This window comes from Crinia signifera, chromosome 2, assembly GCF_055691185.1.
Source record: "Crinia signifera chromosome 2, ASM5569118v1, whole genome shotgun sequence".
NCBI lineage: Eukaryota > Metazoa > Chordata > Amphibia > Anura > Myobatrachidae > Crinia > Crinia signifera.
This window is the reverse complement of record NC_139218.1, coordinates 214,871,618-214,899,240: the sequence shown is the minus strand read 5'-3', so window position 1 is coordinate 214,899,240 and position 27,623 is coordinate 214,871,618.

The window sequence follows — 27,623 nt, the reverse complement described above, 5'->3', positions numbered from 1 at the left end:
CCAGTAGCTGTGAGTGACGCTGGCATTTTTAGCGGATATTTTTCACATCTCTGAGAGCAATGGTGGCAGGTAGAGGGTTAATGTCTTTACATTTTTTTTTTATATTCATGCCACTTTTATGGGAGAAGAAGCCACTGCTTCCGCCATGCCACCCCTACTGCTTCTGCCACTCCCGCCGAGAAACAGCATCTGCTGAGTTATCCTCATCCAATGTGCAAGCATTGCTGTAACTGTTATACTCGGCCACCACTACCCACAATCCTGCACTGAGGGTGGCTGGCCTTTCAGAAATTGACGTCACACATTATGATTTTTTTTCTGAGGTTTCTTCTGCAGGCCCTGCCCCCAATAAGTGCAGAATGTCACTGTTGTGCATGCACAGACCTAATTTACATGGAGGTGGAGGGTTAAATCCAGGAGCTGTAGAGTCATTTGCAAGGCAGCGGAGGACTCAGCAAAAAACGTGAGTCTCCGGCTGGATGTGGGAGGGACGGCATTCCTGTAAGCATGGCATCATAAATTTACAGAGCAAGAAGTGGGTGCCGGATGCTGGACAACAAGTCCAAAGCATCTGTCCTATGCCTCTCCATTCAGCATGGTGCCTCTGCAGGTGGTATGCAGTCGTTAGGCCGACAGTCTTTAGGTCGACACATTAAAACGGTTTGCATATATTAGGTCCAATGGTCAAAAGGTCAATGCAAGCAAAATGAAACATGAAAAAAGGTTGACATTAAAAAAAAAGTCAGACAAGGGAAGGGGGCATCGTCCACCTCAACAAATCAGACTACATACAAGAAGCAATGGAAAAACATTCACCTAAGTGAAAAAAATGACCTGGTGAGTTGGGGTGTTTTGTTAGCAGCTCGCACACAGGGGGTGGTCAGTCCCCAAAAACAAGTATGGATAGAACAAAGAGACAAAGGTAGTGGAGCTCTTGGTATTAATATATTCAACAGAAAAATTAATTGAATCACTAAAAAGTCTGATCAATTGGGTATCACATATAAAGCTTTATTTAATGAGAATAAAATAATCAACAACATGTTGTAAAAATCATAATGAATAAGCAATAAAAAATGCACTTCAATAAAATAATTGTTGGATGGACAGTATACTTAGAGTGTGTCCCGCTTGTTCCTATTGTGCTCTCCTGCAAATTAGTATGGTGTCCCAGATGGTCATTCGCAAACAATACTGGTTTGGTGGGTGTCCATACACCTGGATGGATGCCTTGTACCTTGTGTGGTAAGAAGGTGGCCCTGTCTAGGGCAATCAGTTTAGGCTCCACGTTGTAAGCAGGTGGTGGTGTCCCATAGATGGTTATCCAGTAGGCAAAATTAAATAGAGGGGATCCAAATGCACAAAGGGTGGTGGAGAGCTGGTCCAAGTGGGGAACAAAGAGTCCATTTCCAACAAAAAGAGTGTGGACTGACGCATTTTGTCATCCTTGGACAACTTTTTAAAAGGTGTGGACATACATACAAGAAGCAACAAGAATCGTGACAGACACAAACACATATGAGACCACAAATCCCACAGAGAGGTACCAAAATTGTGTCAACATAATGCATATTGACCTTTTGATGTGTCAGCCTACTGCCTGTCAACCAATAGTGGTCTATCTAATGACTGTCAACCTAAATCTTGTCCAGCTAACAATCCATACACCTTTAGGCACCAGAAAGCTAGAAAATGGTGTCAACTTGGGTTGCAGTATCAGTCGCAGAACCCTAACTATGGCCCTAATGTTTCTTCTTACTGAATTTTTCCCTTTGGTTGCAGGATTACATTTTGGGTGGTTATTCTGTTTGATTTCGAAGGCTGCAAATTCACCGCCTTGTGAGTCCACCAGGCGCTGCCTGCCGAATGCCAGTATGCCCACCCCCGATGCGCACCATGTACGTTCGCACAGGCTACGAACGGATATTTAACATAAACATCCATTCGCCAACCATCGAATGATGTGGAAGGTCCATGCATATCTAAGGTTACTCTGAGGTAACCTTAGATATGCGTGGACTTTCGGCAATAACGCCCATGATACGCTGGGCGTTCCCATGGGTGCGACTATCCCCCGCCGCTCCATGCCCCCCAGCCATAGCCAGTCTGTTCGCCCGGCCGCATGCACCGAGTGTATGCACATGCACAGAAATGCATAAGCCCAACATCAGTCCCCCGAACGCATGGGGGATCCTAACAGATTAGAATAAGGGCCTAAATACTGATAAGGATATAACCTCCCTTGAAATTGGGCAAAATTACATTTCAGATTTCTTCTGAACTTAATTTAATTTTCATGTTAAGTATTTACCATAGCATTTTAAGAAAAAGTTTGACATGGAATTTACAGGGAATTTTGATTTGGAAAAAGTAGGAAAGAAATGTAGACATGGAGGGGGAAATTTACTAAAGGAAATTTGTAAAAAATAGGTGTATTTGTATCCAGAAATACACTTATTTTTGACATTTACTATCCCGAAAATATGGCAATTCGTATATAGATAGCACATCAATACGAATACAAATTGCCATATTTTCGGGATAGTAAATGTCAAAAATAAGTTTATTTCTGGATACAAATACACCTATTTTTTTTACAAATTTCCTTTAGCAAATTTCCCCCGGAATATCTAGAACTTTGTAATGTAAAAAAAACCCTGATTCTATCACATTCTGTACTGACATACCGACTTCACCTCATGTCGGAAATGCCCCTCAATGCACAGGTCAGTATGTTTTACCTGCGCAGAACAAATGTAATGTCATGTCCAAACAAGGTTTGCGATAAAATCAATTACTAGATAAAATAAAGTAAGCAGTGCCATTTTCCCGATGACTTGCCAACTGGGAAGTACTATTTACTGCAGTTATATGGCCAGCCGTGGTTTATAATAGTTTGCCTTGACAGAGAAGACATTGCCTACTTATATCAATAGGTTGAATTATATTTAAAATATCTGACAGGCCCATCTGCTGTTACCACACATTTATTTACATCTGTCATAAATTCTGTACTAGTATTATATGTTTGTAACATCATGATGACAGTTTGATGTTTACACTGACTTATACTGTACATACAGTATCTGTTTCCCTGATACACCTCACAGAATATATTCAGGGAGAAACATAAGATTTCTAGAGAAGGAATTCCAAGTGTATGAAGATAATTTAAAAAAAAAAGGTCCATACCACGCTTATGACTCCTGAGCTACATCTGGTTCATAGCTTTGTCTGTTTTGTTGTATAGCTGGATGCATTGACAGAGAGGGCATTGAGCACACAAATGAGAACAGGAGCTCTAAACATCTCACACAAAATTGAGCTACACTATACCACTCTCCTGTGTAACAAACAAAACAAAATGTCAGCAGCATAGGAATCATATTTGCTGCATTGTCTTAAAAAAATGTGACAAAAAAAATTGTGTTCATCATGGCGTGGGTGTCTGGCGGATGGGCAGGAGAATAAATGCATTGTGAGCAGATACACCTGTATACCTTTGTAAAGTAATCTGAATTTTAACATAATATTCCTTTGAGAAAAATCCATACACTTTTACATGGTATCCATTCAGACCAGATTAGTGCAGCACCGAATGGCATTGACATACACATGGCATGCAGTGTCTGCACTCTTAACCTCAGCTGTGACCTGTGCTCTTGAGGTAAGTCTAGTGGTAATAAGTGCCCATGTAATGAATGCTCAGTAATGCAATTTCCCAAGAAGACACCTATTTCACTCTTTCTTCTTCTGCTCATGCAAACAGGTAATTTACCCTCATGGGAGCTGAGCTTTGACGGTAGGTGGTGCATGAAATGACATTTCTCATGGAAAATCTAGAATTTCTTCACAAAGTGTGGAAAATGAAACCCGCTCCCTGTAATTTCACATAATGTGTTTTAACTGCATGAACAGCACATGCAGAACATTCACTAGCCGGTACAATGTTAAAAGTGTTTTTCCATTGCTGTGTGGATGAACAGTGTTACACATACCCTATCTATCTTTTTCATTATTATGATTAGCGATTTATTGTTAAAATGTGTCCCACAGCCCACACTATCTATCCTTACTCAAAACAAGTGGATAATATGGGAGAATGGTGGGGTGGAGGGAATGTAGGATAAATCTTTTCAATTAGTAAAGAATAAAAACTGATCAGCATTAGACTTATTATAGTGACTGTATGTTCCCTTATGGGATTCCTTGTTGCCAGAATTCCCCATGGCTGCTGAAAACAGATGCACACCTCCCAACCGTCCCGTTTACTGAGGGTATGTCCTGGTTTTCTGGGACGTTCCAGCCGCCCGCCTGGGGCCAGCAATGTCGCGCGGTGGGGGCAAGTGGGAGTCCCCCGCTGCTTCCTACTTGTCAGCTGGGAATAGACGCTGTTCGCACAGCATCTATTCCCCGCAGGCAGAGGGGCAGAAGCGGCAAAATGGGGCGTAGCCTTGTGCGAGTGATGCAATTTGAAGACCATGCCCCCTCACCACGAGGTCATGCCCCCGACATTTTGGCCACGCAACGCGAAGGTCCCGCTGGACCCCAATGAAAGATGGGAGGTATGCAAATGTATAGGGATAATAATGCAGAAACTGCAGGACAGACCAATCATCTGCTGATTGTCCCCTTTATGCTATCAGGAGGCTACCATCACACAGATCAGGGAGGAGGGGAAGCATGTATATACTTACATATTGCATATCCTCCAACATGGCCCTTTCCATTAGGTACAAAATTATGTTTCTGGACTTCCTTTCCAGAGGCAGTTACATAGGTGGGGCTGCAGGACAGTTCAATATTCAAAAAGAGGAGCCACACCTAATGCCACTCCAAACATCACTGTCCTGGACTCACTGGCAGTTGATGTGACCCCCCTCTTTGAATTTTGGTATGTGCTGGATCCCCACCCCTGTAACTGCCACTGGCAGGGAAGTCCAGGAGCTGATGGGCAGATTTATTAAGCTTGGAGAAGAGATAAACTGGAGATAAAGCGGAGAAAAGGTAAAAGGATATAAAGCACAGGCAATCAACTCCCAACTGTCTTTTTCTGATTGGCTGTGCTTTATCTCCTTTTACCTTTTCTCCGCTTTATCTCCAGTTTATCTCTTATCCAAGTTTAATAAATCTGCCCCAGTGCATTTTGTACCTAATGGAATGGGTCATGTTGGAGGGTATGATATCGCACATGTGCATTAATACACTGTTATTCTGGGCTGTATCTCTTAGCATAATTTACATCCATGTGCAACAACTGAGCATCAGGCCCATTGTCTGACTCTTATGCCTGGAGGATTAGTACTATAATTAATTTAAATCTTTCTGTGATATGGATATTGGAGTACATTGCATCTAATATCTTTAATATTTAGCAATTAACTATGTATGTCATTAACTATATTCAAAATGCATACAATATAATAATGTTTGCAACAGTCACATACTGTACTGTAAATGATATTTTCTCAAACTCTCAGCATGCTTTACAGTGTAACCTACCTTTGTCCTTATATATTATTCTGTGCTTATAGGACACATTGCATTGTTATGAGCTCTTGGTGTTGATGCTGTTTGTGTTGGCATCCTTTAGGGTTGCTGTCTCAGATGATAGAGATGGAAATATGTTCTTGGAGTGTGAAACATTTCTAGTCTCATTTCCTGCAATTAATGTTTTTCCTTTCTGATGTATTATAGTCATTCGACTCAGTCGGAAAGCAGTCATATCATTATGCAGCACCTTCGTTTTATATGAACACAGGTATTCTGCTTGCAATTTCACTACCATTGACTACCTCTTTCTGATCTGTATATGCTTTAACATTTTGCTTTTCACTGTTTATTGTATGATTCACACCATAGGCTGTCAAAATGGTGTGCCTAGCACCACCTATTGGGCATGTCTAACACCGCCATTGGGTCTGTCTAACCCCGCCAATCAGGTGTGCACTCACTACTCTCAGCCACACCATTATATCCTGCTTATTTCAGTTTTAATCTTCTAATTACTCTGTGTAACAGTACATGCAAATAAAGTCAAAATCATATCTGGATGACACAGATATGTAGTGATATGACAATGGTGTAATACAATTAATAATGCAAAACACACATAATTGATTAATGGGCACTTATTTTAATGGAATACAGGTCTAAAAAGCAAAAGTCTTTGGTAAAAGGTATTGCTGGTATTACTAGCAGCAATAAGTGTGGGGTAGGGGCACACCCTTAACACTCAATGTGCGCATGCCTATGATTCACACACACACACACACACACACACACACACACATATATATCATATACAGGGGCGGATCCAGGATAAAATGACAGGGGGGGCACCATGATAAAAGAGGGTTTAGGTGGGGGAGGGGCGGTGTTAGTGGTGCCAGTGTACATGCTAAGAGAGTGGCAGAGAGAGGGTGGGAATGGGATTAAAAATAGGCCCTGGCATTTAAAGTACGCAGGCCCACCATGGTGACAAAAGCGAAGGATGTAGTTGTGCGCGCGCCGAAGGCGTGCTCCGGAAAATGGGGTGTGGCCACTCAACAGGGGGCGTGTCCTTGAGTGTAGTGTACAACACCATATACAACTTCTACACATTATGCAACAAAATACTAGACCCCATTATACTTGCCCCTAGCACATGATGCCAAATGGAATGAGCCAAAATTCACATAATGCCACACGGATTGAGCCAAAATTCAAATAATCCCACATGGATTGTGTCAAAATTCACATCAAGCCACACGGATTGAACCAAAATTCACATAATGCCACATGGATTGAGCCAAAATTCAAATAGTGCCACATGGATTGTGTCAAAATTCACATAATGCCACACGGATTGAGCCAAAGTTTACATAATAACACACGGATTGAGCCAAAATTCACATAATGCCAAATGGATTGAGCCAAAATAAACATAATGCCATATGGATTGTGTCAAAATTCACATAATGCCAGACTCTAGACTCTCCATGGTCCCTTTCTGAAATAGAAAAAGTAATCGACGAACTCCCCCGAGATAAGGCCCCTGGGCCGGATGGCTATCCATCCAACTTCTATAAAAGCTACAAAAAAGACTTAGCACCCCTCTTATTGGATGTCTTCAATACTGCATCTACTTCTGGCGAATTCCCCAAAGAGATGCTTGAAGCACAAATTGTAGCAATCCCGAAACCGGGTAAGCCCCCCTCCTCTGTCTTAAATTACCGCCCAATCGCACTCCTTAATGTTGACGTAAAAATATATGCTAAGCTGATAGCGAATCGCCTATCCCCCCTCCTTCCCTTTCTTATAGCGGCAGATCAGGTGGGCTTTGTCCCGGGCAGGCAGGCCCCGGACAACACCCGCAGAGCCTATAACATTATTGAGTATTGTGACTATCATAAGACCCCTCTGCTGGTGGTGTCCTTAGACGCGGAAAAAGCCTTTGACAGACTACATTGGGGCTATTTAAAATCAGTTTTACTGACTTTTGGTCTGTGTGGGAAATTTTTAGACTCCATCATGGCTCTTTATTCTACCCCATCTGCGAGAGTATTTGTTAACGGCACTCTTTCAGCTAGTTTTAACATAACCAACGGAACCAGGCAGGGGTGCCCTCTGTCACCCCTCATATTCGCGTTGGCTATAGAGCCGCTGGCCGAGACTATAAGAGGTGACAGAGGAGTGGAGGGACCAGTGATTGGGAATATTTCGCACAAAATCAGCTTATTCGCTGACGATATCCTTTTATGCCTGCTAAACCCCACAACCTCCCTGCCAGCATTGCATAGTATTCTCGACAAGTACGCCAAAATATCATACTATAAATTAAATACGTCCAAAACTGAAGCTTTACCGCTTAATGTTCCCCAGGCTACCCTGACTCTATTAAAAGAGAAATATAACTATGCTTGGCGGCTGCGCTCTATTAAGTACCTAGGTATCTACTTGTCCAGAGACGCTGACCTCATTGATTGTAATTTCACACCCCTACTATGCTCATTGGAAAAGTTAACTAAGGAGTGGTTGCTCCACGAAATTTCCTGGTTGGGACGTATAGCTGCTGCTAAGATGTTGATGTTACCTAAGCTCATGTATCTATTCCGTGCTATACCAAGATCAATTCCTAAGCTACTTAGTTCTAGAATCAACAGACTGTTTTCAAACTATATCTGGAAAGGCGCAAGACCCCGCATTGCTAGACGAACTTTGGTATTACCTAAAGATTCCGGAGGGGTCGCATATCCAGACCTTGACTGTTATCACTCCGCCTGTATTCTCAGCCAGGCGCGTGATTGGTTTATTACTACAAACCCAAAACCGTGGGTTCTGATAGAGAGATCTTTTTTAAATAACTTTGACCTCATGGAGCTCTTTTTTCTTCCTGAGACAGCCGCTCCCACCTGGTCAGGCCCAGGAGTCGCCATTAGGACTACCTTAAAGGTGTGGTATGCCCTGATAGCTGATAACCCAGAGGTCTCCCTCCCGGCGCCTACCCTTTCTATTAACACGATAACCAGGTTTGTCCCCAATCTTAGACTTAATAACTGGATAGAGAGCGGCATAGTGAGTTTGAAGGATATCTTTGGTGTCGATTCCCTTCTCCCCTTCTCACAACTTCAACAGCAATTCAATATTCCTAGACAAGACTTCTTTAAATATCTGCAAATACGCCACTGGCTTACTACACATTTGGGGAAAAAAATCCCAAGATTACCTGCAATACTGTCCGTCCGACTGTCCTCCACTAGCCATAGAGGTGGTATATCCCGCTGGTATCAGAATATTGTATTGATGGGTAAAAAGGAGAAATTGATATCTCAACTTAGATGGGAGAAGGAGCTACCTCGAGCCCTCTCGGACTCCGAGTGGGAATCCATATATAGGTCCTGCTTTAAAATATCCAAATGCCTCCACCATTGTGAAATGTTTTACAAGTTATGTCACAGGGCCTATTTCACTCCACGGCGATTAAACCTCATTTGGCCCTCAACCTCCAATTTATGCTGGAGAAATTGTGGTTGTGTTGGAACCATTAGCCATGTTTTTTGGGATTGTCCGGCCCTCCGGCCGCTGTGGAGTGAGGTATTCTCCCTAATCAACGAGGTGCTTGGGACCCCAGTCCCTAGCGACCCTATAGTGGCTTTGTTTCATCACACCCCGCACCCCTTACTTAACTGTGAAAAATACCTAATGGGCCACATCCTGATTGCCGTTAAAGCAGCCATAGGACAATTGTGGAAATCCCCTTTAGTACCTTCTATCCAAGCTATAATTGATAATGTCCACAAACATTTCCTTTTTGAAACGGCTGGTGGTAAATATTCCTCCTCACCCTCCTCAATACACATAAAATGGTTAAAGTGGAGTGAATTTCGGGAACGGAGAGGTCAACCTGTTACTTATAACGATCCAATTGAGCTGTCAGTACTGCACTCACCTGAGGAAAATGACTCAGATTGAGCGAAACTCATTGCTCTCCGAGCAGTGTGCCCCCCTGTCCCCCCCTTGTCTTGTTTCCCCTCATGTTTCTGTCTTAATGTTACTTCACGATGCTTTACTTCACGTATATAGGTACTTCATGACCCCTTGTTATGATACTGTACTGTTATGCTACTTTGTTATTTTGCTTTTCTCTCCCCAATTATAATAGGCGGGGACGAATTCCCTTTCTAGTGCTTAAATTCTGTATGCAATTCATGTTCTCTGAACTTTCTGTGTCAATTATGCGAGCACTGACATCTGTAGATGTATATTTAAATTTGTCCAGCCAATAAAAACCTAATGTTAAAAAAAAAATTCACATAATGCCCCACGGATTGAGACAAAATTCACATAATGCCACACATATTGAGCCAAAATTCACATAATGCCACACGGATTGTGACAAAATTCACATAATGCCACATGGATTGAGCCAAAATTCACATAATGCCACACGGATTGAGCCAGAATTCACATAATGCCACACAGATTAAGCCAAAATTCACAATACGTTTCATAAACAGGAACGTTGTCCACCAAAGGCGCGCATTAAACATTTACACCATAATGTCCATTACACATTAAGTTACACGCCATTATGTCCATTATGTATTATGTCAAACACCATAATGCCTATTAAAAATTATGCTACATAAGTGCTGCTTATCTACATGCTCATTGCCAAGGGTTCCATACTCATTGCCAGATGTTCCATGCTCATTACCATGTGGGATTACATGCTCATTGCCAAGGGGAATACATGCTCGCGGTTAATGGGGGACAGCCGCCAGGCAGAAGTGATAGCCATTGACAGTGGCAGAGCCTGGCTGTATTCAGAGCACTGCAGGTCCCGGCTATTTGAAATAATACCCCTTTCACACCAGAAAATGCATTCCCAGGTTGGCCCCTTTTACACCAGCCTAGTCCCTGCATTTTCTGGTGTGAGGGGGAGAGAAAACCACCCCTCCCCCCCCCTTTAACCAGTTATCTTATTTAACCGGCTATATCTTCGGAACCAACTGACCCATTTACATGAGACAAGTATCATATTGAAGAACTTTTGAGTGGGCTTTGAATGATTTTGGTCCAGTGAAACTGAAACGTTTGGTTCCAGAGCAATCTGCCCTCAAAGAACAAGAACAGCCATGAAATTACATTTCAAAAATAAAAAAATTAGTTTACATGTAATATCTCTGGAACCGATTGACCGATATGGACCAGCCTGGTATCATATTGAAGGCCCAGCGATTTGGAATTGAATGAGATCAACCACAAGCTTCTGTGATGCCAGGGGGGGAACTGGCAGCCGTCGGAACCAGGTGGGGGTCGGAATTGACGGGTCCCATATTATCCTATGGGGAAAAAACTTTACAGCTTTGCCAGGCGATATCTCTGGTTCCCGGGGGGCTAGAGACACGGGGCTGGGCTCGTTGGAAAGCCCTGGTCCTCAGCTACAAATGACAGGGGGGCACGTGCCCGGGTGCCCCCCCCCTGAATCCGCCACTGATCATATATATATCATACTCATATCACGGACCCAAGTAAATAGGGTCATATCACACTCACTTTGAGAATATTTCACAGCCTCATGGACCAGTCACACAACATACAGGCACTGAGGCTTTTACATTGCGCAGACATAATGCAGCGCATCTTAGAACTTTTAAACACACGCCGTTTCTGGCAACATGCGGAAAACTTTGCCACTTCCAATAATATTTTTTTAAAATATAAGCACTTGTGTCAAATGCAATGCTCATTATATTAGAACTGTTCACATTTTGTTTTGTTTGTAATAGGAGCCGTGACGTGCCGTAGCCAATCACCAGCCGCTGGGAACATAACATCCAATCACACTGCGGTAGCCACCACTACCACACCGCTTGCGCTCCACAGCGTTCCATAGACCGGAAGCAGACGGGCTTCCTACCCGGACACTTCCGGCAGACAAACTAGCTCCACCCACACAATCTGCATACGTAATCAAGCCTACCCTAACATGCGGTATCCGCTCGACCTACTGCATTGACTACCCACCCATTAGGGTGGGGTCGCTGTCCTCGAGTGGGTGATCCAGCGAAAGCCTAAGCCAATGAGAGGCGAATGCACCGAATTTGAATAAGAACTAATTCTATTCATTTGCCGTTCTTTCCTGCCAAAGCGCACCGAATTTAAATAAGAACTAATTCTATTAATTTGCCGTTCTTTCCACCAACGCAACTGAGCTACAACCAGAAAACAGATCCTCCAATAAAATCCCAAACCATCCCTAACCAAAATTCACCCCATCAGGCTGAAAGAGATGATGGCACCACAACATAATCCTCTCTCGTGCGACAACAGCACCCCTGGCCGTTATAACCCAGCTTGCCACAGCTGAGTTAAGTTGCTTCCGAGCCTCCACAAACACCTTACTATTCCTAGCATTTCTCAAACAGAGACGGGGAACAACAAATGACCAACCAAGGTGCAGACCACCCAGCTGTATTAATGGCGGCAAGATCACTCAAGATCAAGGCCCACAGCTCCAATTGGGACATTTCCCAAGATCGTTGCCTCCCAGATGAAGTACCAAGACCTCAGGCAACCCTTACTGGTGGACGTTCACCTCAAGGAACGCCTCACAGGGACACCAGTACAGCCCGCTAACTCCAAGCCACCAGACCAACAGTGAGAATTCACAAACCGGCCTGCCCCCAGATAAGGCCCAGCCAGCTTCCCAATACATAACGGAAATGCCCAACTATTCATACCCTAATCCTATCGTTCCCCATCTACAAATGAGAATTGTAAGAGGAGATCAGTAATAGTATATTAAAGGGGACATGAACATAATAGGAGGATCTGCCAAAAGGAAAAGTACATTTTTTGTTGCAGCACAGTTTAAGGTGCTTAAAGACATGCTCCAATACCAATTGAAGCCATACCAGGAAACAAAGAGGGAAAGAGACAAACGGGGGGAGGGCAAGGTAATGGAAGGGGAAAGGGAAACGGGGTGTACTCGGCTGGAGAAAAAACGACTGGACCTGCTGAGGAACTCTTAATTGAGACTATAGCCGAATCAGAGTGATCAAATTCAGTCCGTCAGTTCAGGCAAAAAGCGAGAAAACTCTGGACGCTGGCCCAACAGCAGAGCGTAGCTAATCCCCGAGTAGGATGGACCAGGATGGGGGAATAAACAAATGACATCAATCAAACACAGGTATACAGAGCACAAGGACCTGCAGAGCAGCAGGAGAGGCCTAATGTGCTTCCCATAACTTGCAGAGCGCCTTCTCCCTATGGATACAATGTCCGCCACGGGTCAATGAGCAGACACAGCCGCTGTGGCAGGCAGCCCCAATGCGGAACAACTGGTATCTGGTCACAGAAGAGCCATTATAATGCAGCAGCCCAGAGCCCTCCAGGGAAGGTCTGATGAGTGCATAACTGTTCGCCAAGATCACAGGGCGGATGGCTTCGAGCACTGCAGGACCAAAGGACACCCATCTGCCCCTGGCTATCTGATCCATCATGGATCCCTAAACTTAAACTACAGTGCCCAGGAGACTAGGTAAATGTCAGAAATTAACAATAAAGCCGCGCAAGTCTGAGAAGGCGGCACCAGTGCGGATACTCCAAGGGCCCCCTATAAGCCATGTAAATCAAAGCAGAACAATAGCGTCACATAAACAGACTCAGCGCCAAGTTCTACCTGTCTTAGCAGTGAAATAAGAAGAGGGGCATCTATGGGGCAACGGTAATCGGGGGAAACAAGCACTGCGCACGCCTACCCATGACAGCCCCTGTAATCAGGAAACCCTTTGTGAAGTCCGGATACCCCTTAATCATGGCAAAAAGGGGGGGGCAACACCCGCAAAGAAATGCACCGCCAGTGGCCATGTATTATCCAGCACTAAAACCGCCCGCAGCAAAAAAACGCAATGACCACAGTCCCCGCCTACCTGTCAGCGCCGACCTACCCGCAACTCGATGCCAGGAACATGCTGCTCCCCAAAAGGATGCTGAAGCAAACATTGCAGAGCACGCTGCCCCAGCACACGCACTACCAGAGGGGAAACTGTGCCTTCAGGATGTAAATCGCAAGCCCTGCCCTAAAGTCATTGCTGGCTGTCCCAGGACAGACTGTGTCTGGGGCAGTGCAAAAGCCTCCGTACTTCCCAGCACGGTGCAATAGCTTCATTTAGCCTGGATACCTCGTCCAGAGTAAGGGAGCAGAAACCTCGCACCGTGTCAATCTGTATACCCAGAAAGGACATGCAGATTACCGGTCCTTCCACTCCATCTTCGGGGATCGGCACGCCAACGTGAACGAAGAAAGAATAGAAGCAACACAGAAGACCGAGAACAGAGTCCAGGATCAGCCGGGCCGCTGCAGAAGGTGCTAAACTTCTCAAAATATGCGCAGGACAGCAACACTCCATCAGCAAGCATTTGCCGATGAAATGTCCCTCATCTGTTCGAGCGCCCAGAAGCCCGAATGCGTCCGGTTGTGGCAGAAGTAGCCCAAATGCGGATTCCCCATCGTTCCTCGCTGCGGGAGCCCCAGGTCCAAACGACCGCACCATGGCAAACGCGTAGCTGAATTACTGATGAGCCACCAGGCAACCCACCATGGGAATAGCGTCGTTGACCAAGGGCCCCGCCGGATAAGACAGATGCAGAATAAGCGAAATTACCCCGGAGCCCGTTTGGTGACAAACCCCACTGGCGAGACTACCAGAATCGCCCATGATACCTGTGAAAAAGGCCCGGCCATGCCCCTCAACTGTACTTCCTGTTCCACCACTTTCTTAACACAGCAGGGGAGGGGGGTCCCTGCTTACTGTAGGTTACTAAAAGAACCCCCCCCCGCATGCCCCCGATGACCGGAAACTGAAAACAAAAGGTAAAAACCTTCGAGAAGGAAGGAGGCAACCACCCTACTCCGGGAACGCTGGAGCTGTATCGCCGTGGGTTCAGCCTGTACTGGCAAATGAGTGTTGCCCGGGCCAGAGAGCTTGGGGGCTGTGGCTGGAAGTAGCGTCCACCCCAGAAGCAAATGGAGGCTGAGAGATTGCAGTGTATACAGATATATTGGAAGCGGCACCGCTGACCCGGCTGGCAAGAGGAAATGTTGAAGGCATAACTCCTCCCCTTTGCTGAGCCCGGGTGGAAAATGCCTGGCCATGGAAGCCAAAGCCGCAGGATGCGAAAGGCGTGGCAGGCTGAGGGCTCACCCTCAGCGCTGACCATGAACCCTCTCCTGCATATACATGCACTCAGGCAACCTCCAATCCCACGTCGACCACTTTACGACCAAAGACCAAGACATACAGGAGTCCGAATAATGCCAGAAATGCGCATTGTAGGTCCAACACGTGACCCCACCATACTTCCACTGCCTGTCGTAGACCACATGTATGTAACTGATGCCGTACATATGCTCATCAGTTCTGTCCTCCAATTAGCCAATTGCCGCAGGATCGAAAAGGTTTGACCCCCATGCCCCCTTTTTCATCTGAAGCCTTAAAGTTCTTCCTGGACTCGCCAGTGAAGCTGAACAAGTTGCCGTAGACTCCCAATAATTTGACACCATAATCGAACATGTTTCACCAGCATGTAGAGCCGCGCAGCTATCCACTATGCTACGCAACACAGTGATTTCTAAATTTCTACCCTGCAGCTGTTGGTCAATCCCCGTGAGACCGCTGTGTAGACGTAATGCCCCACAGCCTGCAGATGACGGCTCCCTCCCATTCACTGCGGGAAAGCGCTGACACCTGTTTAATTGTAACCCACTGCAGATAGAACCAGAATTGCTGCTTACAGTATAAAGCAGCTGTGTCCCCACCCACTAGGCAGTAAACTGAAACATAAAGTTGACCTTGAAATCGAGCACGGGATTCCAGCGTGCAGTGCTGCACATCTATCCACTACGCTACGCCAACCGGTGATGCTATGCCAACCGTCAATGAAGATGACGCAGCCCAAACTCCCCACTGCAAGACCCCTCACCTGATGACTCAAGCTGAGGGCCCCATGCGTCTTCGCCTGCAATGTCATTGATGCCAGCAACAACAGTCGAATCCTCATCACCGGGAACCGGCAGAGCTTCATCATCTGTGAAAACAATGAGAAAAAAGGGGGGGGCGACCTGAGGGCCCTGCCTCTCGCCCTGGAGCGCCCCTGAGTCAAGGCAGCCATGTCAGCCCCCCCCCCGTCGCCGTGACCCGCCATCTGACTCCACCCCCGCTGGCTCTTAGCGTCGGAGAACCTGTGCCGGAAGGGGAGGGGAACCCGACAGCAGGAGCCACCAAGGCTTCCTTTGCTGCTGCCCGACTCCATCCCGTCTGTGAAAGCATGCCGGGCTGGGGATGACCTCCGGCGTGCCCTTCTGATCGGCGGCCGCCAGGTGACGTCACCCGCCCGGACGAACCGCTGACCAGGAAGCGCCGCGAACGGCCGCTACGGCCTGGGGCCGGGACCAGCCACCGCAGCCCTCCCTGCTCACGAGCCGGGAGGGGAGCAGGTCCGGGAGCCGCCAAGGGGGACACTATGTCCGCAGGGTCATACATGCCACGCAATGACGCACAGTGAACGGGCGGCCAGGTCCAGCGCCTCAGCCTAGGGGGGATGATGAGGCTGGCATAGTAAGATAGGCAGGGGGAATGTGCATTGGGGGTATAAAAGACGCCAAATGTAACTATCCTACCTAAGGCCAGAGCACGGGGCAAACAGGTCCACACTCTTCAAAAGCCTTGAGGAAAGAGAGGAAGACTCCTCCCTTTCCTGCCCTGATATCCAGCTAACACTGCCCTCCCATAAGTCCTTATTGGACCACCGAGTCACATGCATCCCAAGGTCACACAACAGCCTTGGATTTTTTACCCACTCCATGCCTATTGCAGACATTACGGGTGACATTCTATGGATTGAGATAAATGCGCATGTTTTTTTAGCGCACCACATCACCGCAAATCGCACTTTTTCAAATCGCACTTTTCAGTCAAAATTCGCATATTTAATGTGATGCGCATTGGAGCCTGAAAAGTGCGAAGAGGTTCGATTTGCGGCGAAGTGGTGCGATTTTAAGTAACAAAAAAGTGCGAGTTCTTCCGCCGGTCATGTGCGAGTTTTGGACCAACCGGAGTGCGATTTACAAAACTGTCTCCGCATGACTAAGAACCCCACAACCTATTGGCCCACCTGTGTCCCCTCCATTATGCATCACACCCCCTATATAAAGGGGCATTGGCGCCATTTCACTCTTTGATAGGAAGTAAGGAGCATGGAGAGGAGCAGTGGCAGTGTGATTAGAGGAAGAGGTGTTGGTGGCAGAGTGAGGAGTGGCAGAGGGAGCAGTGGCAGAGTGAGGAGTGGCAGAGTGAGGAGTGGCAGAGGGAGCAGTGGCAGAGGGAGCAGTGGCAGAGGGACCAGTGGCAGCAGCCAAACAAGTGGGAGAGGCAGCAGTGTGGCAGGCAGCATGGCCACAGCAAGGCCAGCCCCAGGCCAGACCCTGGGCGTCCAGCCCCAGCAGGAGGAGGTTGAGGATCCGCTGGCATCCCCATCCTACAGCCAAGACCTAGACCATACCCCACACCAGCTGCAGGAGGGCCACATGTCAGAGGTGGAGGAAGATGCTGGTGAGGAGGAGGAAGACACTGGCATGGAGGAGGAGGGGTACATGGCTGGTGTTGAAAATGAGGAGGAGGTGGAAGCTGGCCGCACAAAAAGTGGCCGGAAGGTCAGATTTTCATATGAGGAAAATGCAGCACTTGTCCGGGCTATCCTGCCAGTGTTTGAGCGTTTGCTTGGCAAATCTAACTACAAGACCACTGCACAGCGCAAAAGGGCTATGTGGAAGGACATCACCCAGGCGGTGAACGCTGTCAGTCAGCACAAGCGCCTGGTCCGCAATGTGAAAAAAAGGTTTAACGACATCAAACGGCAGTTGAAAAATAAAATGGCCATGGAGTTGGAGGAGGCCACCAAGACTGGAGGAGGAAGCCCCACCACTGTGTGCTACAATGCGTATGAGGTGAAGCTGAAGCGCATCATACCCCCTGAGGTCCTGCCTGGCATGCACGTGGTGGATTCCGATAGGCCGCAAACGCCATCCCGAGCTGGTAAGTGTGACTACATGCAATCTTAAACATACGTGCCAATGTATTATACCTGTAATGTTCACTTGTATTGTTATGCTAAGTAAAGTGCTGCTGTGGAACTACATAGCCCAGCAAGGTCATGCACAAGAAATTGGCTGCTCCTACTTTTAAATTGCTGATAATGCTGGGCCCTGTAGTTCCACAACTGCTCATATTGATTAACACTGTAACATTCTTTCTAGCAGCCTAACATGTATGTGGGCAAAAACCCAGAGGTGTACTGGTGGTTTAGCTGCCATGCCTACATACCACAGATTATCCAATAGTTGTCATGTGTACACTAGTTTAATAATAATCTTAAAAACTTTGCCTTTAAACCAAAAAAAAGGTGTTGAAGAAATAATGCAGTCCTTATCCAAAGGGTATTGTCCATTATTGTCATTTCAATGCATGTTTTCAGAAAATGCTTAGCCATTGCAAGGTCCATAATGCCTGCCCATCTTTCCTTGCACAGATTGTCCATCCCGAAGTGCTCACGCATCCAAGACCAGAAGGCCCGTTGCTGCAGAATCTGCGGAAGCAGGTAAATGATCCAAAAAAACACCATTACACATACAGTACACACACCCATGTCACATGAACAATATCTCACACTACATTCATCTCCAGCAGCTACATTGCAACGGAAATGAATGTCATCTGAGCTAGGCATGTGACATATTATTCATGTCAATGTTACATGCTGTATCGGGGTACATGTGTAAGTACATAACACCCCTAGGTATGTGCGTCCAGCATCTCTAGCCCTATGTAAAACAGTATAGACGACAGTGTGGCCTATATATGCATCAGTACTTACCTCTTCATCTGTATCCACAGGTGCTATACAACTAGGGTCAAACCAAACAGAATCTTCAATACTGGTCTTAGACGAAATGGACATCATTCTTGATCCGGTCGACACCTTTGCGGCACAGGAAGAAATACAGACCTCGTCACAGAGTGATCTTCCCCCAAGTGGGGTGTCTCCCAACCCACCCCCACCCACCCACACACCCCATACAGCAGCTTCTGCTTCCCAAGTAGCTAACTCCTTGGTTAATTTCAAGGACAAACAGTTAGAATTCATGGCCTCCCAAAGCCTCCAAATAGGTAATATCCAGGGGTACATGCGTGACACCTTCCTTCAGTTACGCAAAATTGCACGTAGTGTACGGGTAGGTGTAGGCACTCATGTGCGCATTGCTAACAGCATTTACACCCGTTTTGCAGAACAAACTGCTGCAATAAGGGAACCGAATAGGCATATTGGCAGCAAAGTATCACAGCACTAACCCAATCATGCACAGCGCAGACCAATGCCTTACTAGCTATGCAGGCCCAAATTCAGCAGCAGGAAGCCAATGCGGGAGGTGGTGCAGCATCAACGCTCAGCAGTGTATCCAGCACCCCAATAAGTGGCTCCCCCACTTCCCCACCCCGTCGGAGTTTTAGGACCCGTGGTGGCCTTGGTGCAGGGTCTAGAAGTGGTGTAGAGCTGCCTGATGCTGGGAGAAGGTAGCTGCTATATATGTTTGTCCAGTTTGTCAAATGCCAAACATCTTGTAACATGCCCCCACAGTTGTTATTTTTCACATGGCAAAATGCAGAATGCTTCTAAAAAAGAAGACAGAAGTAAAAATTGCTAACCGCATACCATTGTGTTTGTGTCTTTTTCTAAATACCAATTAATGTGTGATTTGTAACATATTGTAATGGTATATGACAATGGGATTGCACTAAAGTAGTGTGGGGTAACTCCTTGGCTGGCAAAGGTTGTGGATCTACATATTCCAGCAGGCTGTGACACTCATGGTTTGGACTGTAATGGTTGTAGTGTGTCAGGGCATGCTGGCACGTGTAGTTCCACAACACCAGTGAGCCTTGTTTGACTGCAAACTTCATTCATACATGTATCAAATGTACTTACAAGCTAGATAGCAGCAAGGGATAGGTCAGCACCACCATGTGCATCCGTTGGGCACTGTGTATTAGGCTAAATGTTGGTGGAAACAGATGGTATTGGTCAATAATTTGTTTATGAGTACACTTACAACACAGGTACATTTTGGAGTACAGGCCACATGTGCTTACCAGAGAAGTAACGGCTGCTGATGTATGTCCGGCACAACTTCTTTATAGCAAGTAACACTTGAGTAAAATGCTTTGAGAAAGTGGCCTGTGATACCCCCAAGGCCCATGTGGTCACAGACTGAGTGGAGGCTGTGGGCAAATAGTAGAGGGCACACATTAATTTGTGCTGGCCAGACACTGCATAGTTGGCTCCCCCAAAAGGGTCCAAATCATCTCTCACCTGCTCATATAAGTCCAACAGGTTAATGGGGTTCAGCGTAACCATCCTCACAACCTGTTGATCCGAGAGGGAGTCCAGGTACAGCCGAGCACGATACATACGTGGGGTACACAGTAGTCGGGGGGCTACCAGGATCTGTTGCGCAGCTTCCTCCCTCCTGCGCAGCTCCTCCAAATGGGCCACATCACAGATAAGCAACTTGAAAATAGTCTGCAAAATCTCCATGATTTCAACCCTCACAGGTGTCCTTAATGATGTTGGGGTTTATGTAGGGGTGTTTGTGAGTGAAAATGAGGGCACCTGTGGTGAAATTAACCATGTGTGCACTTGACTAAAATGAGTTCTGGGCCAAATCGCCAAACAGAACCTGGTCTGAAATTAGTGCGATAATTAGACACCTAAAAAGTGCGATTTGCGAATGCGCATTGCATCAAATAAGCGAGTTGTATACTTTTCTATTCGAAAACATCTGGATGCGATAAAAATGCGAAATAATCTCGCACTTTTGGTCCGCATACCTTAACGCACATAATATGCGATTTCAGTCCCTTAGCGCATCCTATTAAATTGGCGATTTGAAGGAAAAATGCAATATCGCCATTTTGTTGTCTAATTAATGCCAAAAAACGCAAATCGCATCCCATAGAATGTCACCCTAAGTTATTCATATTAGCTCTATTCAGTTAAATTGCAACCTAATTTAGTTGCTATACTTATAAGCAGTGGCGGCTGCAGCAAAGTTCAAAATTCAAATAGGGGAGCCACACTGTCAGTGAGTCAGTTTGGAATGGCAGGTGGTGGCAGTTGCTGGGCCTCCCCTTTTTGATTTTTAACCTGTGCTGCAGCCTCCTCTCTGGGGCCTCCCGTGCTTCTAAGTACAATGCTATGAATGTTCTGGGGGCAATTCGGATGTTATAAAATTAACAGAACACTTTTCATGGGTCAAGCTTTTAAACAACAGTTACCTCAACGTACAGCAGAAGGCTTACAAGTAAAAGTGACATTGTCCATACACAGAAAGCTGCTGTTGCCACGAGAAACCCAGAGCACTTCTTCTTTGAATACCCATTGAATGAGCGAGAACAGCTCATAGCAATGAGTGACAGATCTCCGCAGCAGCTCACAAATTAATATGCTGGAATATTCTTTCTCATTATCAGTGCTTCAGTTACTTTTGGATAATTAGGTAATGATAACACACTCCTCACTTTCTTCCCTTGGAGATTGTTGTAACACAGACTACAGCACCAGAAACAAATCTACAACAAACCATATTTCACTCTGTAAGAGTACCAGCATTAACTTTACTGTCATCCTACTTCACAAGAGATTTATATAAATATATATTATTTGATTGTATAAATAAGTGTTGGGCATCCAGACTAGTATTTTTACCCAAACATTGCAGCAGAATACAGTCAAATTGACAGATTTCATTTGTGTGTATAAGTTCAATTTGCCCCATTATAGCCTCCTGGTTGTTAGTCTGTGCAGACTAGAAATTGGCAAATTGAAATTCACTTTAATTTTCAAATTTTTTCAAATTTCCCAAATAAATATTGTGGCAGCAACAGCATCTCTCCACATGAGGAGAATCCAGACCAGGTGTTGGGACAGCAGTAGCTTGTGTAATCAGCAGCACCTGTGCTCTCTCGATAAAAGTGATTCCGGGGCAGGGAGTAAATGGTTTTGAAAAATAAGGACCAAAACTTTATCTGATCCAGTGTATCGGCTTAATTCATCATATTTTGGCACCCAACGTGGGCCCCGACAGCTGCAATTTACAATACAGTGAATGAAGCTCTGGTAAGAGTATGGCTACTGTACCTGTGTTTAAATTGGCAAGTTGTTGTTTTTTTGGTTACACACTGTGCAGCTGACCTGGGAGCCGGGAAGCGGAACTGGAGTGTGCCTCAAATACTGTTTAGCCTGTGCAAACCTCCTCAGTTTGTGCCAGTAGTAGAAGAATACAGCAACTTGGAATTTTTTTTTTTTTTAAATTCTGTTTTTATTGAGTTAAAGTATTCAAGTACAGAAATTAGAGAAGTAATAACATGCATCTTTGCGAATGATTTAGGTTACAAATATTGGCATTACATTTACAGTAATCGTTACAATATTGCAGTCTCAAATATAACAGCATAACATACATGAATAATCTTCTAACCAGGGAAGGATAGAAGGAGGGGGGGGGGGTGAGGGGGGAGTTGTCCAATCCTTAGTAGTATCTTTTAATTAGTCGTAGAGTTGCAAAGTGATGGGAGAGAGGATTGATTGGGTCTTCCATGGGCCACTACATAGTCCTTGTATAGGTTAGAAGATTTGTAGTTTAACCATGGAAGCCAAATGGCCGTGAATTCTGACATCCTATCTTTAGAGCTGAGGAGCAAGTCCTCCATGTTCATATAATAGTCTATCCTTGAAAACCAGGCAAGACGGGTGGGTGGATTCTGGGACTTCCAGAGAGCAGGGATTACTGCGCGGGCTGCGTTGCTTAGGTGCCTTAGTATGGATTTTTTATGAGAGGAAAGTGGTATAGTTGAGTGGTTTAGCAACCAGAAGGAGGGGTTGGAGGGGGTAGGAGTAAGTGTAATGTCCGATGACACAGAGATTACCTCCCTCCAGAATGGTTGAATTAGAGGGCATGACCACCATATATGCACCATGGTGCCTAAATCTTTCCGACACCTCCAGCAGGTAGGGGAGTTTGACGGGGAAATTGTGTGGAGAAGGGATGGGTATCTGTACCATCTCATCAGAACTTTATATTGGGTTTCTTTGACTTGAGTGCATATGGAGCTTGTATGGGTTTTCATGAAAATAACCTCCCATTCCCTCTCTGAGATTTTGATATCTAGGTCTTTTTCCCACTTCCTGAGAAAGGGCATGGTTTCCTGAGAAGTATGTTGTTGTAGGATTTGGTATAGGGAAGATATTATACGTTTAGGGTGGGCAGGGGAGATACAAAGTCTCTCGAAGGGGGATAGTTCTCTAGAGGCCTGTTTTAGTGTGTTCTTTGTGTGGAGGAAATGCCTAACCTGGAGATATTTCCAGAAGTCTGATTGTGGGATATCCCATTTTTTCCGGATGTCGGAGAATTGCAGCACCACCGAGTTTTGTGTTAGTTGGCCTAGCCTAAAGAGGCCTTCCAGGGCCCACTGTTTGTAGTGGGAGAGATTAATGCCTGGTGTGAAAGCTGGGTTCCCCAGGAAGGATGTGAGGGGGCCTATGTCTGAGGAAATCATCGATTTCTTGCGTAAGAGCTTCCATGCCTTCAATGTAGGGGAGATGGTCGGGTGTTGATGGGAGCCAGGGGAATATTTCAGGGTATTGTTGAGCATATAGTCCCTCCAGAACCACCCATTGTTTGAGCTCCCTACTTCTTGTCCAATCTAGGACCCTACTCAGCATGATGGCTTGGTGATATTTTCTAATATCCGGAAGTTGGAATCCACCCTGAGCGGTTGGCCGCGTCAGGGTGGATTTGCTAATCCTAGGGGTTTTGCGAGCCCAGATGAACTGTTGGATCAGGGATTGTATGGTCTGAAACCAGGAGTCTGGGAGCTTAATCGGGAGCGCTTGAAGGAGATACAGTAGGCGAGGGAGTGTGTTAATTTTGACCACGCCAATTCGACCCAACCATGAGATTGCGTTGTATTGCCATCTGCAAAAATCCTTTTTGATAGCTTTGAGGATGGGGTGGAAGTTTAGGGTGAATAGTTGTGAGAGATCTCTAGGGAGTTGAACCCCCAGGTATGTGATATGGGAGTTTTTCCAGATAAATGGATAGAGGGCTTTTAGGGCATTTATTTCTTTGGGAGGTGCGGAAATGTTCAGGGCATATGATTTAGTGGTGTTCACTTTAAAGTTGGAAAGGGCGCTAAAAGTGTTCAGTTCCTGCATGAAATGTGGGAGTGAGTGGGAGGGTTTTGTGAGGATTGTCAGGACATCGTCTGCGAATAGGGCTAGTTTGTAATTGGTGTCGTCCACTTGTAGGCCTGTAATTTGGTTATTCTTCCTAATTGCCCTTGCGAGGGCTTCGATACATAAGACAAAGATGAGGGGGGAAAGTGGGCAACCCTGTCTTGTACCATTGCTAATGGAGAAAGTGTCTGATAGGGATCCGTTTACTTTAACTCTGGCAGAGGGTTGTGAGTAAAGAGCCAATATTCTGTGGAGTGTCACCTGCCCTAACCCAATGTGTTCCAGCACTGCCCTCATGAAGTCCCAGTTGACCCTGTCGAAAGCCTTTTCGGCATCGGTTGACAGTAAAATGGTAGGAATTTGGCTCTTGGAGGCTAGGTGAATTAAAGAGATTATTTTTGTAGTGTTGTCTTTTGCCTCGCGGCCGGGTACGAAGCCGACTTGGTCATTGTGTATTAGCATGGGGAGAAATTCGTTCAGTCTAGTGGCCAGTAATTTTGCATATAGTTTTAGATCTACATTGAGCAGGGATATAGGTCTGTAGCTGGGGCAGATAGAGGGATCTTTTCCTTGTTTTGGGATTACAGTGATTTGAGCTTCTAGGGACTGGGGGGGAAATAATGTGTAGCTGTTATGGAGTTAAAGACTTGGACTATTTTTGGGGTAAGGACTTCTTTGAAGGTTTTGTAGTATGTTGCCGGGAATCCGTCCGGGGCTCTTGCCCGAAGGCAAAGAGGCTATGGCACGGTCTACCTCCAGTGTCGTGAAGGGCTCGTCTAGGGAGGTTCTAGCTGCCGCGGGGAGTGTGGGATATGCGACCTTTTCTAGGTATCGTTTAGAGTTAATTAGGTTTGGGATAGGGTTTGTTGTTGAGGATGGGTCTGTGAGGTTGTATAGTGCTGAATAATATTCTTTAAAACAGGCTGCAATTTCCGGTGTTTTAAAGCAGAGTGCACCTGATTTGTTTTTTATGTTTGAAATAAAGGAGGCTGTTTTCTGGGCCCTAAGAGCCTGAGCCAGTAGGCGTCCAGGCTTGTTGCCCCACTGGTAGTATCTGTATTTACATTTTCGTATGGATGCTTGAGTTTTAAGGTTGAGTAATTTTTTCAGTTGGTCGCGGGCTTCGGCTAGGTCTAGAAGGTCACCGGGTGCTAAGGAGGATTTGTGGCGAGTTTCTAGGAGGTGGATTTTTTGTAGTAGTGATTCTACAGCTTTTGATCTAGATTTTTTCATATATGAGCCTAGTTGGATCAGTTTACCTCGCATTACGCATTTATGCGCTTCCCAGAGGGTCGTTATGGAGACCTCGTCTGTCTCGTTGATAGAGAAGTAATCGGCTAAAGTTTTATCTAGTTCGGATTTGCAATATTTGTCTTGAAGGAGAGATTCATTGAGACGCCAAGACCATTGGGCTGGGTTGCGGTGGGAAGTCGCTAGGGTCAGGAAAACTGGGGCGTGGTCTGATAGGTGGATCGATCCGACATCGGCTTGGACTATCTGTGGGAGGTGTCTGTGGCTAATAAATAGGTAGTCTAGTCGGGAGTAAGTTTGGTGCGGATGGGAGAAAAAGGTATAGTCGCGGCCATTAGGGTTCAAAACTCTCCACGAGTCAGCTAGTTGTGAGTTGTGTAATAGCTTCCTTACTTGTTTATGTTTGCGTATTGAAAATCTAGGAGAGGGGGGGGAGGTGTCTACAGGTGGGTCCATGGTCCAATTGAGATCGCCTCCTAGAATAACAGTTCCCTTATATAGAGGTTCCAATTTTGGTAAGTGGGAGCTAAGGAATGCAGGTTGATTGCTGTTAGGGGCGTAGAGGGCTATGAATGTGTAGGGGTTGGAGAAGATTGTGCAAGTGACTACCAGTATTCTACCTGGATCTATTTTATGGGTCTTGATCTCCGTAACTTGTAGGGATCGTGAGAATATAACAGCTACCCCTTTCGTTTTGCTGTCAGGATTGTTTGAGTAGTATGCTAAGGGGAATCTATAATTGGTCAGGAAGGGAGGACGTATGGAGCCTTTAAAGTGAGTTTCTTGTATCAGGGCTACATCCACCCTCTCCGACCAAAGCATATTCAGTAATTGAGATCTTTTTTCGGGGATATTCAGACCTCTAGCGTTGAATGAGACAATTTTAAGTTTGCTTGGACTTGACATCCTGGGTTGAGTTTGGTTTAGCAGAAGGACGTTCGGATTGGACTGAGGGGACAAGAGTATATGAGGGTGGGATGGGGGGAAACAAAGGGTTAAAAAGTACAAGAAAAATAAACATCGATAATATATAACAACCCGCCATGAGACTACCAGTTGTATTGTACATTCGGTGTCTCATTGGGCCGAGTAGGCCAAGTGCGGGGTATGGGGGTAACTAGGGAACGCCACCTGGGGCGCCACATTGAGAGTGTTGCATAGTACACTTCAAGAAGATAAATACAGTATTAGTCGAACCAACCTTAACTTAATAATAAGAAAAAACATTTAACCTTTGTTATAAAGGAACAAAAAAAAGAACTGCGGAGAACAGTCTGTCTCACTAATATGTAGTAGGGGCGTAATTAGACGGGGTTTTTTTTTTTTGGTGAGCAGGTGAAAGGGTTTGTCTCACCCGACCGTCGACACCCGGGAAGTCCATGGATCGCTGGAGTCTAGTAGATGATCATGTCGACCCAGAAGGTGATGGGTCTTTGGCAGGAATGTTCTGGATGCAGGCCTGAGCCAGGGAGGATTTCTTGCTGGAGTCTCGAGTAGTTTGCCATGGTGTTCCATTTTTGTTCAGCTGGGGAGGGGTCAAGTCTGGTGGGTTAAATTCCCAATCCGGAATCTTCATGGGGGGAAGGCCGAGGCCAGAGCAGAAGGTTGGGAGATCTGAGGGAGATTGTAGGGAGTAGGTTTTCCCCGACAATGCTACTTGTAGTTGAAAGGGGAATCCCCATCTGTATTTTAGTTGGCGTTTTCGTAGCTCGTCGGTAATGGGTTTGAGAGTTTTCCGCTGCTGGAGGGTGTGCCAGGAAAGATCTTGGTATAGGGCAATGGGTTCGTTGTTGAAAGTTAGCCCGTCTAATCTCCTCACTTTATTCATTATCTCTTCCTTTTGGGAGAAATAGTGCAGGCGGCATATAACGTCTCTTGGACGGTCTGCAAAGAGACCTCTTGGTTTGAGCGCTCGGTGTGCTCGATCAAAGGTGATAGTATTTGAAGAGTCTTTCCCCAGGATCTCGTTGAAGATCTTACTTAAGACATCTATGAGGTTTGCCGGGGGGACATCTTCAGGGATGCCTCTTACTCTGATGTTATTACGACGGCCTCTGTTGTCCAGGTCTAGGACCCGTGTTCTGAGGGATTTGATTTCGAGTGTTTGGGCTGCGATGACTTCGCAGAGGGATTTTGTGAATGTGTCAGCAGACTCCTGATGGTCCTCGAGGACATCCACTCTTTTAGTTAGTTGAGTTACATCTTGCTTGATCGTTGCCAACTCCTTACGCATGATGTTTTGTATATATTGTTCGGTGGGTAAGGTTTTCATGTACGCCATGAGTTCCTTGAGAGTGGGTTCCCCTTGGGTGGGGGAGGGGGGTTGTTCCATTGCCTTGGGGGAAGGGGGTATAGAGGAGCAGTTGAGAAGTGGGCTTGGGGGGGTGTTAGTTTCAGAGTCACTCGGTATGGCAGAGAGTAAAAAGGGTCTCAGATCTCCCTGAGTCGGATTCGCTTTTGGTTTCGGGGTGCTTCCTTTCTTTTTACCAGACTTGACCATGCTGGTGAGAAGGCAGTTCGAATCTAGGCGGTCA